This window comes from Trichomycterus rosablanca, chromosome 6, assembly GCF_030014385.1.
Source record: "Trichomycterus rosablanca isolate fTriRos1 chromosome 6, fTriRos1.hap1, whole genome shotgun sequence".
Lineage (NCBI taxonomy): Eukaryota > Metazoa > Chordata > Actinopteri > Siluriformes > Trichomycteridae > Trichomycterus > Trichomycterus rosablanca.
Window position 1 is genome coordinate 11,508,659 of NC_085993.1, and position 14,601 is coordinate 11,523,259.

Below are 14,601 nucleotides of genomic sequence, written 5' to 3' on the forward strand. Positions count from 1 at the left end.
GTATCACTCATTTAAAACGTAATAGAGCAGGTTATCTACACTGTATGGTCGAAAGTATTTAGACACCTGACCACAAGCTTGTTAGACATCCCATTTCAAAAACAAACGGTATTAAAATAGATAGACCTCTTTGTGATATTTTCAGCTATAACAGCAGCCACTCCTCTAAGAAGGTTTCTTACAAGACCTTGAAATTTGTGCCCATTCAGTCCAAAGAGCATTCATATGGCTGGGCACTGATGCTGGTCAAGAAAGCCTCAATTGATGTTCCAGTTAATTATAAAGCTGTTCAGTGAGGCTGAGGTCAAGGCTCTGTGAAGACCACTGGAGTTTCTTCAACAGTCCTAGTGCTAGACCATGAAAAGGCCTTCCGTAATATGCTGCTGCAATGTATAATAAGCATATAATTTCCTTGTATGAGTAATTTATTAAACCTGTTAGCAATTGTTGTCCTAATACTTAAGTCTATATACAGTAGTGTATACTTAATATATTAAAAATACTAAATATTTAGTTATTGCCGTTCAGGTGGCACAGCAGTAAAACACGCTAGCACACCAGAGCTGGGATTTTGAATACATCGTATCGAATCTCAGCCCTGCCATCCGGCTGGGCTGGCCGGCCACATGAACAACGATTGGCTGTTGTTCATGGGGCAGGATGAGCCGGACCAGGTTCCTCATAACTGAGCGAATTACGACCTCTGCTGGCTGGTTGAGGGCGTCTGCACAGAGTCGAGGAATAATGCTGATTAGGGTGTGGCTCTCTGTCCACAGAGCTGATCGGCATATGAACTTGCCTCAAGCTCTCCTCAATCGGGGCAGGGGTCAGCTTCAGTAGAGAGAAAGCATAACGCAATTGGGTAAAATGGATGCGCTAAAAAAAATCAGGAGAAAAAGGGAGAAAATGCATTTAAATTTTTTTTTAAAAATATTTAGTTGTTTTGTTAAAAAAAAAATATCTGGTTTTATTGAAGCTCTATGGGAAGTTCTTGAGTGATAAAGGCAAAGTCGATCTTCACCTCCTTCATCATTCAAAGAAGATTTAGCAATTTAGGCTTTAATGGCAATTTAATCCCCAAATATACATTATATTTGGCCATTGTTATGTAGACACCGGACCATGAGCTTGCTGGGTATCCCATTCCAAAACCATGGGCATTAATATCCAGTTGTCCCTCTATTTGCATGTATAAAAGCCTCTACTTTTGTGATAAAATGTTGGAAAATTGTGGCCTTTTACTCAGAAGAGCATCTGTGAGGTCATGGTGGATAGAACAGGCCAAGCTTACAACATTCCAATTCATCCCAAAGATGTTCAGTAGGGGTTTAGGCCAGGACTCTATGCAGGACACGGAAGTTTCTCCACACCAGACTCAGCAAACCATGTCATTATGGACCTCACTTTGTGCAGAGGAGCAGTGTGCTAGAACAGAACAGAGCCTCTCCCATATGTTTGCAACAAAGCTGAAAAAGCATCATTAATTTTTATATCATTGATGGAATGCATTTATTATTAATAGATGGGGCTGAAGCACCTGAACTCAAATATTCAAAAGGGGTGACCATATACCTTTGACTAGTGTATTGTGCAGTATATTCTACACCGCAGTACAATATGCATAACCTCATTTAATATACAGGTGGTGGATAAAATATTGAAAAGAGGAAATGAAAAATGAAGTGAGCTGAAGCTTTGTTACATTGATCCCAAATTAACAGAATGTATAAAGGACCAGACGTGATTTCAAAGCAATGTGAGGCAACCAAAAAGGTTAAAAAAGGGGTCCAGAAATTAATGGGTCCATCATATTTATGCGTTTTTCCCGCTTTTTCTCCCTATTTAGCGTAGCCAATCCTCTGCTGGGGACCCAGACAACAGCGTCCAAGGAGGGTATATATTCGCCTGACACACACTCCCTTCAATGTACAGTCCGCAGTCCACCAATTCTTATTCTCCCATACTTTGCCAGATTTGCATGTGAGGTCAGCTTTGTGTACGAAGAGCCACGCCCTGATCTCTGCGCTCCTCCACTTTCTGTACAGGCGCCCAGGGCAACCAAGGTTCTTACACAGTGTTGATAACCCAACCCCTTAGTCCAGTCTTTCCCACCCAGCAGACTGAAGGGCAATTTTTTTCTGCTGCAGGCATTAGCCATTTGTGCCTGCTAGAGGGCGCCCAGCATACTGATAGCAGAGCCGAGATTCAAACCCGGGAGTTCAAAATTTCGGCGCTGGTGTGCTAGAGGATTATCCCACTGAACCCCACTGAATTAATTTTTATGTGAATTATTTCATGTTTGACTGAAAGTGTTGCAATTCATGGCAAGAAATGTCATTATTTTTATTATATCTTTGTAATGCATTTTCTACCTTATTTTCACGATTTTCAGCGTGTCCAATTATTACCCAATTGCGTTATGCTTCCTCTCTACTGGTGCTAACCCCCTCCCCTGATTGAGGAGAGCGAACTGACACACGCCCCCTCCGACATGTGAGCAGTAGCCGACTGCATTTTTTCACCTGCACGAGGAGAGTTCACATGCGAATCAGCCCTGTGCACGGAGAGCCACACCCTGATCAGCATTATACCTCTACTCTGTGCAGATGCCATCAATCAGCCAGCAGAGGTCGTAATTGCATCAGTTATGATGTCCCTATCCGGCTCCCTACCCTGTATGAACAACAGCCAAACGTTGTTCATGTAGCCGCCCATACGATGTATTCAAAATCCAGCTCTGGTGTCCTAGCGTATTTTGCCACCTGAGCGGCCGAAATGTCATTATTTTAATTATTACTGTATCATTTGCACCAGGCCAGTGGTCGCAAGGCCAGGCTTACTGACATAGATTGACAAACACTTAACAGAATCATTCATAAATGCCCAAATGTTCCATATCCTCATAGAAAAACACACATTTCAGCAAATTCAATGAGCCTTTTTATGACATGATCTCAACATCTGTATTTTGTAAGCTTTTACAATGCAGGAGTTCATGGGTGCGCTGCCATTTGGAAACTCTTTATATCAAATGACATTGTGCAAAGGTAAAGAAATTGGTGTAGCAGCACAAAACCTAGACCTCTGAGCAATGGAAAAGTAATGTCAGCAACAGCCAACCTGTTCTCAAGATTTAAGCATCAAAAGCAAATGAGAAATCTGCCTTCACTGCTTAAAAAACAGGAAGATTGTGTAACTATAGAATGCTTTAAACATTTCCCCATAAGCAATTTATGACATCACTTCAAGAAGAATTAAAGATCTCACCTTGACGTCCACCGTTTCCTTCAAGAACAATTGGAAATTGCGAGGTGGATGCGCTTTTATAGCCTTTCGCTGCTTCCCAGGCATAAATTAGCTACATTTTTACATTCTCAAGCAGCTGCTTAGCCATAAATAAGCACTCTAATCAGATAATGCTTTACGGTCCAGATTACATGCAGAATGTGTCGTAAAGTACGGCCATATTATTTTCCACTGTAGCAAATCAAAAGGACGGCATCAAACACACCGGTTTTCAACTTCCCACAACTGGAGGCACGGTTTTAAGTACAACCCTAGTAGGGCTGGCTCAATACCACTTTTTTATGTCCAATATCGATACTGCAAATTGAATATCTGCCGATACCATCTGATACTGTCATTTCTCCTCTCAAACAACTAAGCATAAATAATACATGTCTCAGTGCACCATGGTTAAACTAGCTATCCAAATAACAATGCTCAGACTGTGAAACAAATATTCTAAAGGAATAAATACAGAACCTACAACATCACACTTATACAAAACTGCTGTTTTTATTTTAACTTTTACACACAGAACATTTAGCAGCATTTTTGGTTTCACTTACGTTCAAGCTGTTCACGTGACACATCTCGCTTTATGACGTGTCATCCAAAGTGTCATCCAAACTGGAAGATGTGGATGTCAATCAAACACGATGGACCAATTAGAATTGACGCAGAGTTGAGATTTTCCGTTAAAGTTCTGTCACGTTTTTAGATTATTAAAAACCAAAGCGCACTTATAAAAAACCTGGATCTTGAAGAGGACATTTGTGGCTCAACGGGAAACGGTGTAGTTTGTTTTATTTCATAACACTAATGGATTAATCGTTGAGGATGTGAGAGATCTCCAAGCCAGGACAAGATATGTTCTTTATCTCAGGTGAGCGATTTATCATTTATAAAGTGATTTTTATTGTGTTTAAACAGTGTTTTTAGATGTGGCAGTAGTAGATGATTTCTATTGTGTTTAAACAGTGTTTTTAGATGTGGCAGTAGTAGATGATTTTTTTAAATGCTAAAAGTTTAGGTAGATCAGTGTTTTAATTTCTGAATGGCTGTTGCAGATGAGCTGTAGATCAGTGGCACATGTTAATGATGTCATCAAGATGCACCTTGTTACGGCAGTTGCAGAGTTAGCTGGCAATAAACGGCGCTCTGTTGGAACGTATCTTCGTGTGTTACATGCTTTACACACAAACAATGGCCTTATTTACATTAAGTGTTATTTACATGAAGTATTATTTACATTAAGTGTTATTTACATTAAGTATTATTTACATTAAGTGTTATTTACATTAAGTGTTATTTACATGAAGTATTATTTACATTAAGTGTTATTTACATTAAGTGTTATTTACATTAAGTGTTATTTACATGAAGTATTATTTACATTAAGTGTTATTTACATTAAGTGTTATTTACAATAAGTGTTATTTACATTAAGCAACTATTGGATCAGATTACAAATTTTTTTCCTACCGATATCCGATCCAGTGATTTGGGCCAATATCGGACTGATACCGATACAGAGTATCGGATCGGTGCCAGCCCTAAACCCTAGTCACCCTGTCTAGAAAGCTTGATTTTACATTTGATTTCAGACAACCTAAGTGTGTTGTCCAAATAATAAAAAAAATAAAAATAGTTTGGCAAATCTCTGCGCTACTCTGTCAGCAGCTGCCACAAATAACACAGTGCACGATAAAGCTGATGGGCCAGCAGGTCCACAGGCGGCTTTGAGGGCTGCTGACGACGATCTATAAAACACCGCGCATCACGAGAGTGTAAAAGAGAAGATCTACGGCCACTCTCGGGATGGCAATTAATCATGCTGAGCTCTGTAGAAGGCACGGAAGGTTTTATTAGCGCCGCTGTAATGAGTCGGACGCAACACCAAGATGGCGCTAATTGCTAAAAAAAGAGATGAGCGCCTGCAACACCTGAAAAACAGAAAGTGAGGGGTAGAAGGTGGGAAAAAGGAGAGGATTTATTGGGGGTTCGAAGAGGAAAACGGAACTTAAGTGCACAGGATGAGGCCATACCTAACCCTCTTAACAAGATTTAGCAATGTTCTCCTCCTCCGTACTGATGTCGTTCTGTTTTTTTTCCAGTAAATGTAATTATTTATGTACCACAGGTCTGAACTTTTTCATTCATTTTTCTATGCTAATAGAGTTATAATTAAAGGGCCTGGAATACAGATACAGGAATTATCTGATAATTGCACAGCAGAAAACCAGGGTTGAATTAGTTCTTGCTGTGTTAAACCTACACAGGTGGAATTAGCATGAATGTTTAGCAGTATGATAATAATATGAATACTTTTATGTACTGCATTAACACGTTTTCTGAGAGCACTGAAGGTACTGTTGAGCCAGTACATTTTGACCAGCCGCCTACTACTAATACTGACACAGCCCCATACCATGACAGACTCTGGCTTTTGGACTTGTTGCTGATAACAGTCTGGATGGTCCTTTTCGTCTTTGGTTCGGAGCACACGGCATCCATTTTTTATATGTATATACAGTGTATCACAAAAGTGAGTACACCCCTCACATTTCTGCAGATATTTAAGTATATCTTTTCATGGGACAACACTGACAAAATGACACTTTGACACAATGAAAAGTAGTCTGTGTGCAGCTTATATAACAGTGTAAATTTATTCTTCACTCAAAATAACTCAATATACAGCCATTAATGTCTAAACCACTGGCAACAAAAGTGAGTACACCCCTTAGTGAAAGTTCCTGAAGTGTCAATATTTTGTGTGGCCAACATTATTTCCCAGAACTGCCTTAACTCTCCTGGGCATGGAGTTTACCAGAGCTTCACAGGTTGCCACTGGAATGCTTTTCCACTCCTCCATGACGACATCACGGAGCTGGCGGATATTCGAGACTTTGCGCTCCTCCACCTTCCGCTTGAGGATGCCCCAAAGATGTTCTATTGGGTTTAGGTCTGGAGACATGCTTGGCCAGTCCATCACCTTTACCCTCAGCCTCTTCAATAAAGCAGTGGTCGTCTTAGAGGTGTGTTTGGGGTCATTATCATGCTGGAACACTGCCCTGCGACCCAGTTTCCGGAGGGAGGGGATCATGCTCTGCTTCAGTATTTCACAGTACATATTGGAGTTCATGTGTCCCTCAATGAAATGTAACTCCCCAACACCTGCTGCACTCATGCAGCCCCAGACCATGGCATTCCCACCACCATGCTTGACTGTAGGCATGACACACTTATCTTTGTACTCCTCACCTGATTGCCGCAACACATGCTTGAGACCATCTGAACCAAACAAATTAATCTTGGTCTCATCAGACCATAGGACATGGTTCCAGTAATCCATGTCCTTTGTTGACATGTCTTCAGCAAACTGTTTGCGGGCTTTCTTGTGTAGAGACTTCAGAAGAGGCTTCCTTCTGGGGTGACAGCCATGCAGACCAATTTGATGTAGTGTGCGGCGTATGGTCTGAGCACTGACAGGCTGACCCCCCACCTTTTCAATCTCTGCAGCAATGCTGACAGCACTCCTGCGCCTATTTTTCAAAGACAGCAGTTGGATGTGACGCTGAGCACGTGCACTCAGCTTCTTTGGACGACCAACGCGAGGTCTTTTCTGAGTGGACCCTGCTCTTTTAAAACGCTGGATGATCTTGGCCACTGTGCTGCAGCTCAGTTTCAGGGTGTTGGCAATCTTCTTGTAGCCTTGGCCATCTTCATGTAGCGCAACAATTCGTCTTTTAAGATCCTCAGAGAGTTCTTTGCCATGAGGTGCCATGTTGGAACTTTCAGTGACCAGTATGAGAGAGTGTGAGAGCTGTACTACTAAATTGAACACACCTGCTCCCTATGCACACCTGAGACCTAGTAACACTAACAAATCACATGACATTTTGGAGGGAAAATGACAAGCAGTGCTCAATTTGGACATTTAGGGGTGTAGTCTCTCAGGGGTGTACTCACTTTTGTTGCCAGTGGTTTAGACATTAATGGCTGTATATTGAGTTATTTTGAGGGAAGAATAAATTTACACTGTTATATAAGCTGCACACAGACTACTTTTCATTGTGTCAAAGTGTCATTTTGTCAGTGTTGTCCCATGAAAAGATATACTTAAATATCTGCAGAAATGTGAGGGGTGTACTCACTTTTGTGATACACTGTATATGTGTGTGTGTGTGTGTGTGTGTGTGTGCGTGCGTGCGTGTGTGTAAATTTAAAGAAAAACTAAGATTCTGAGATTTTGAACATTGTTTTGTTTTTTTGTTTTTATTGTTTCTATTGATTTTAGAAGTTTAATCATAAAAATAAATAAAATATATATGACAGATCCAAGCAGGTGTCATTTTGCATAAATAACTTAATATTCCATGTATAGAACTGTTGCACATGGTGGGACTGAACAAAAATATTAACCTTTATCCATTCAATAAAAATTTTACACCCGCCTACAGAAATTCCAATAAATTACAGGAAGACAGTCTATAGATAGCTACAGGGAGGACACACTTCTGTAGACATCAATGGTATGGGTCAGCTGCAATGGTCTATGAATAAATATGTAGGGAGTTCCCCCCACGGGCCTGCCGTGCTGGCCGAAAGATTGCAATGTCGTTTCGGTCCGGGCCAGTGGAGCTGGCCATAAAATAGAAAAAGGTTAATGCATGTATAAATACAACTGTTTCTGAATTTCTTTTAGCCTTAAAGCTTTACAATGACTTGTAGCTCATTGTCACCTGTTCACAATGGACACTGAACCTTAAGCAAAGCACAATTTGTAGGCCACAGTATTAGTAAATGTATTAAACATTCATTTCAGACATGTTGAGAGCACATACTGCAGTCACATAAAGCATGCTCAGTCCTCAGTCAAATGTCTTAGGAATATAAACTAAGTTGCCAGGTTATTTGGTATATCCATCTCATAACTTCCTCTGCGTATATCATTATATGAATTTACACATCATGGGCAACATGTGCTTATCTATGTAATTATTCAATCAACCAGTGATGTGACAGCAATAAGAAGAATAGAATTGTACAGACACTGTTCAAGAGTACCAGTTTATGTTTACAACATCATAGTGGGGAAAATGTTAGTCTGGCACCAACATACATGCCACAGTCCAGTCAAAGTTAAAAATGCTAATCTGGAATGTTCATCCACAACAGAAAGGTGCAAATTATTTGCAACACAAAAATACTGATTAAGTGGCTGTTCTGAAAGCTGTGGTAACTTAAATAACCACTCTATATACTTAAATAAACACTTTAATATATTCATAATATATTTTATTCCGGTCAGCCTAAAACAATAATCTGTGGATACAGTGGGCACAGGTTCACTGAAACTAAACTGGTAATGACTGAAAGTGTTGCCTGATCTGATGAAACACAATTTCTGCTACAACATTCAAATGTTAGGGTCAGAATTTGAGGTAAACTGCGTGTGTATATGTTTTTTAAATGGTGTTTTCTCATTCTCAGCATACACTTGCTTTGATCACACTGTTTTAGCAATTTGGTTTCATTGTGTTCTTTAGGTATTTTCACTCTATTTGCTGTCTAAACACTTGTATTTTAGTCAGTGCACCTTTTATATGTCTGTATTCACTATCCAATGACACTGCCCTCTATTCTTTGTCGCACGGATATTATAAGTGTGTTAAACATTTCTGAACACACTTCTGAACAGTCATTGTTGACTTGGTTGCATTAAGTAATTGATGCAGATTTGCCAGCTGCACTTTTGAAAACGATCATGCTGTGAATCTTCCGTTTTACCCCATCCCAAAGGTGCTTTATTGAATTCAGATCTCCTAACTGAGAAGGCCATTAAAATACACAGAACTCATTAATATGGTAATAAACCCAGTTTACAATGACTTGTGTTTCTAACATGGTGCATCATCAATCTGTAATTAACCATTATAAATCAGATGATCAGGCTGTGGCATTAAAATAATGCTTGGTTGATATCTGGGGCCCAGTGTTTGCCAAGAAACACACTATTACACCACCATTACCAGCTGTAACTACTGACTCAATACAGGTTGGGTCCATGAATTTGTACTGTTCAATCCAGGCTTTGAAATGTTCAAAATTCTTACCATAGTTTTAATGATTGAGTTACCACATCCTTCGAACCATTATGGCCTTTCCTTTCTCATCAAGATCCCCTTTTTTGCCCAGGATATAGGTGACATGGCTATATAAAATGCAAGCACACCCCGGTAGAGTATTCAAACTCGTGAGTTAGAATCTCAGCAGAGCCACCATCCTGACTGAGCATTCACACAAACACAATTGGCCGTGTTCAAGAAAAGAAAGGTCAAACAAGGTCTTTTCCTGCCTCAGGACCGATCCAGGCGCATACACAAGTAAGTGTGGTGGTAGGGGGGACTGGGGGATTTACATGGAGCTTAGTGTGGTTCTTCATATGTGATACAGCTTTGTGTGGGAACCCAACACTGGCAGGTGATAAGAAGCGGCCGCAGATTGGACACATGTCGGAGGAGGTGTTTGGAGATCCAGCTCTTTTTAATCAGAGTTAGGTTGTGCAAGCGACAGCGGATTCATAATCCTGAATTGTAAATATGTAGATGAAATTGGGGGGGGGGGGGGGGGATCAAGGTAAAAAATACTGAGGAGATTGTAGTATGAATTCCAAATCAGCAGTTTTGACTGAATGGATTCACTTATGTCTGTCCTATTTCATGTATAGCATTGCTGTCACATGACTGGCTGGGTTGATCCGTGGACCCTGGGGGTCTGTGACATTTTTGTGGGGTTCACAATTTTATTTACAAATTTATATCAATTTAGAAAAGAAAGAAAGATAGAAAGATATCCTTTATTTGTCATATATACATATACAGATGTACAGTACAATGAAATTCTTTCTTCGCATATCCCAGCTGGTGTTGGAAGCTGGGGTCAGAGCGCAGGGTCAGCCAACTTACGGCGCCCCTGGAGCAGACAGGGTTAAGGGCCTTGCTCAAGGACCCAACAGTGGCTACATAGCAGAGCCTGGATTTGAACCGCCAATCTTCCGGTTGATAGCCCAAAGCCCTACCCACTAGGCTACCACAGGCCAATTTAAGTGGTCACTTGAATATCAAAGATTTATTCTTTATACATATACCTATGTACATATATATATATAGTGTATAGTGGTCCTGTGGGGGTCCTGACCATTGAAGAACAGGGTGAAAGCAGGCTAAAAAGGTATGTAAAGAAACAGATAGACTACAGTCAGTAATTGTAGAACTACAAAGTTCTCCTATACGGTAAGTGGAACTGATAAAATTGACGGTGTGTGTAGAAACCAGGAGGTGGTTTTAATGTTATGGCTGATGGGTGTATATATATAATCTAATATAGTAAAGTGCAAACGTTGACATACATAGTATCGGACATAGAATAGAAACATAACCACATCTGTTAACTTTTTACCTGGCTGCTTTATTTAACCACTACAGAGGGTGGGTTTGGTGTGCCCCTAACTGGCCATGGACGTAAAACTACTTTCCCTAGTAATATATATCTGGTTATTTAAGTGTTATTTATTTATAGGTGGTCAAAGAATGATCAAAGAATAAATAGGTTAGTTACAATAAGCAGGTAGATTATTCACTCACACTGATGTTGCCAATGCTTTCAATTTTCTTTGCATTTTAAGGACTCATCACCATAACCATCCTCACAATCACTACACCACACAGGGCTCTTCCCAAATCACTGCCATAACCAGGGACATGACTCTTTAGACAGTGCAGAGTGGACAAGCACACTTGAGTTATGGCAAATCAGGAACCTATAGCAATAAGACCACTCAATCTTAAGGTGTATGCAAATAAATGTATGATTATTCTAAAAGTCAGGGGGTCCATTTTAGCCAAAGTGGCCCTTGATCCTGTACACCACAGATTCTAACCTTTGTGCTCACTGTCTTTTTAACCATCATCAGATATCACATCATCATCAAACTCAACAAAGCTTTGTCAGTAATCTCTAAGCTTTTCCAGCATGCTGTAGATGCGCAGTAATTGTGTAAGGCAGCCGCATTAATAATTTGTAGCCATTGCACCTGATGTGATATTAAACCTCCTCTACTGGTTTTTCGGATTGAAAATCAATGCTGCCTTCTCAATAGATTGCAATCAGAGATTTGAACTCGTTTCAGCACGTTATGCACCATTTCATACACAATATTGTGTTGTGTGCAGGCATTCAAGACCAACAAATGCAAATTAATTGAAATTATTATTTTTTTCCAAAGAATTACCCCCCCAAAAAACAGGGTTAGGAACAGAGTGTGTGCAAAGTCTTCAGAGCTTCTCTAATAATACTCATACACAAGTCATTGCAGTGGGTGCATGTGAAACCAATTATTACTAATGAAAGGAAAATGCATGTTTACCTGTCGTCGAGCTGTCAATCAAACAGTAGAGATAACCGTCTCATTTGCGCTCCATTGACAGAAATAACACCCCCGGCGTCAAAGGCGGATCGTTCCCTTTGCGCAATAACGTTCCCGAGATAAAGCATCACCTGCAGATAAACACCCGAATTTGTGTCTAATTTACTTTTCGTTCTGCGTGTGTTTGCTTCACCAGAATATTAAAAAACAGGTTTTAATTTAAGCCTCCACGCTCCACTGAAAGTTGCTCAGACTGCGCGCTGCCTCGCCAAACTTCCACTGGTTAATTACGCACAGCTCCTCAGTCCCAGTTACACAAGAGCTACAATCCTCCAAAAATCCTTCAATCATTTATTTCCATCTCTCGGTATGAGCGGCTTTAGGAAGGCTGGTGTAGGAAGCGTGGAGTTCTGGTAGGAATGGGAGGAGAGCGTTCCCCATTTCTCACTACTGAAGCGTTCCAGTAGTTGAGGCGCACGCAGCAGCGAACCGGGAGAAACGGACACGGCGCTGCTCAGTAGCTCCATGGCGCCTCCTTGTGGTTTAGCTCAGCAGTGTTACTCGGTTAGGAAGTACTGTATTTATGTTACAGGTGCACATTTAAGCATCTTTACATTTAACACAGTAATGTGTTTACTCACCCACATCTTTACATTTAAGCATCTTTACATTTAACACAGTGATGTGTTTACTCACCCACATCTTTACATTTAAGCATCTTTACATTTAACACAGTGATGTGTTTACTCACCCACATCTTTACATTTAAGCTCTTTATGATGTAAATCTAACTTGACTGTGGACAGTCTGTATAGGATAGATAGATAGATAGATAGATAGATAGATAGATAGATAGATAGATAGATAGATAGATAGATAGATAGATAGATAGATAGATAGATAGATAGATAGATAGATAGATAGATAGATAGATAAAAAGACAGACATACAGATAGAAAGACATATAGATAGACAGACACACACACACACACATACACATATACATATATAGACATATAGATAGACAGACAGACAGATAGGTAGATAGATAAACACACAGACAGATAGATAGATAGATAGATAGATAGATAGATAGATAGATAGATAGATAGATAGATAGATAGATAGATAGATAGATAGATAGATAGATAGATAGACAGTGTTCTACTTGGGTTGCTGGTTTTATACTTTTTGACAATTTTTACTACTCTACTTTTAAAGCTTCTTTTTTTAATTAAAAATTTGGGTTTTTTTTAACACAGAATTTTGTATACTTATACGTGTTATTTTCCTTTATTTCGCCATAAGCCCATTTTTTTTTACTATTCAGAATAGTCTTTAGGATGCTGTTTATACATTTGTATCTCAGATTTTTACTGTTTTTGGTTTTTTAATTAATTCACACTTTTGATTTACAATTACATGTGGATCCAATTTTGTGGACACAAAGTCACTGCTCCCATGTGGACCCTCCAGAACTGCTGACATATAGGAACAGTGTTTCTTTTAAAGTGTTCGACAATTTTCTGTCCCTCAAGACCTTTAACCCGACCTCTGTGTTTACAGCTCGTAAATACAGAAATCTGTGATAAATGGTTAGTGTCACCAGAGACTGCTGTTATAAGTAAAAGGGGTAACAGTTAAATATTTAAACTATTTTTACTGAGATCAGGTTATTTATCTGTATGTATAGATTTGTGCCTCAAACGTCAGTCATACTAAAGTAGGTTTTTGTATTTAATAGCACCTCTTTTAGTTGAAATGTAAAGGTTAGATAGCTAACATTGCAGGAGAAAGGCTGGCCTGTGTTCCCTCCAAGGCAGAGTATGGATCAGCTGTGTCCTGGAGCTAAGCACTACTTTTCAAAAAAACAAAACATCCTCATCTGTTGTGTTATGAAAGATCAATGTGTCCCAACTTTGCAAATCCATGATCAACTCATAACCATTTACACAAAAGAATTATACAGGGTAAGAAATACAGGGTATTTTTTAATGTATTAAAAAGCCAGACCCGACAAGATGGGTGCTATCAAATTTGAACTAAACATGAACTTTGTTATGTAACACGTTAGTACTTCAAAGTAGAACATCTCATTGTGATTCCTGTCCTGCAGAGTTGAGAGTTTTCACTAATCCCGCTACACCTGATCCTCCACACGAAGCGCTTGATCATTAGCTGTGGGGAAACCTGCCGACACACGTGATCCAGGGGATCGGCTAATGATCCTACATAAGCTGGATCAGGCCTGCTGTGAGAATGAAAAAAAAAAAACTGTGCAGGCCAATGAGCCTCTAGGTATGGAGAGAAATCATGTCTTAGACTACAGTAATCATGGCATGCCAGTACTTATCATGAGCCATTAGTTTTTATTAGCACAGTCTCTAATGACCGGACAAAATTATTTAAAAATGTAGCAGCCATGAGGTCTCATGCGCCTACTTTCTGTACAAGCATTTCTGTTTATAAATAAAAACACTAGTCCTTAAAAAAAGATTGAGGTAGCATTTTAAAAGGCTAATTTTGTGTAATTTCCTACATTACACACAAAGTATCTCCCCAAATCTTGAAATGGTAGTTCCTTTTCTATTTTATTTAAGCATTTTCTCCCAATTTAGTGTAGTCAATTTGTCTTCCGCTGCTGGGGTATCCCTGATTGCTGTCGAGGTGGTTCAGAATCTCTGCGCTGGTATGCTAGCGGAATATCCCGCTGTGCCACCTGGGAGCAAGCTAGCATTTTAAAAGGCTAATTTTGAGACAGCTGCATAATTTTCTACATTGCACACAAAGCATCTCCCCAAATCTTAAAATGGTAGTTCCTTTTCTATTTTATTTATGCATTTTCTCCCATTTTCTCCCAATTTAGCGTAGTCAATTTGTCTTCC

At 39.7% G+C, this 14,601-nt stretch overlaps 1 protein-coding gene across 1 annotated transcript in view; it reads right to left on the reverse strand.

Moving 5' to 3' along the window:
* tafa3a (TAFA chemokine like family member 3a) overlaps positions 1-12,091 on the reverse strand; it is a 171,630-nt gene extending 159,539 nt beyond the window's left edge. The window contains exon 1 of the mRNA XM_062996603.1: positions 11,717-12,091. The gene's annotated coding sequence lies outside the window, so the exon portion shown is untranslated. The remainder of the gene's footprint in view (positions 1-11,716) is intronic.
* Between the last annotated feature and the right edge of the window lie 2,510 nt (positions 12,092-14,601).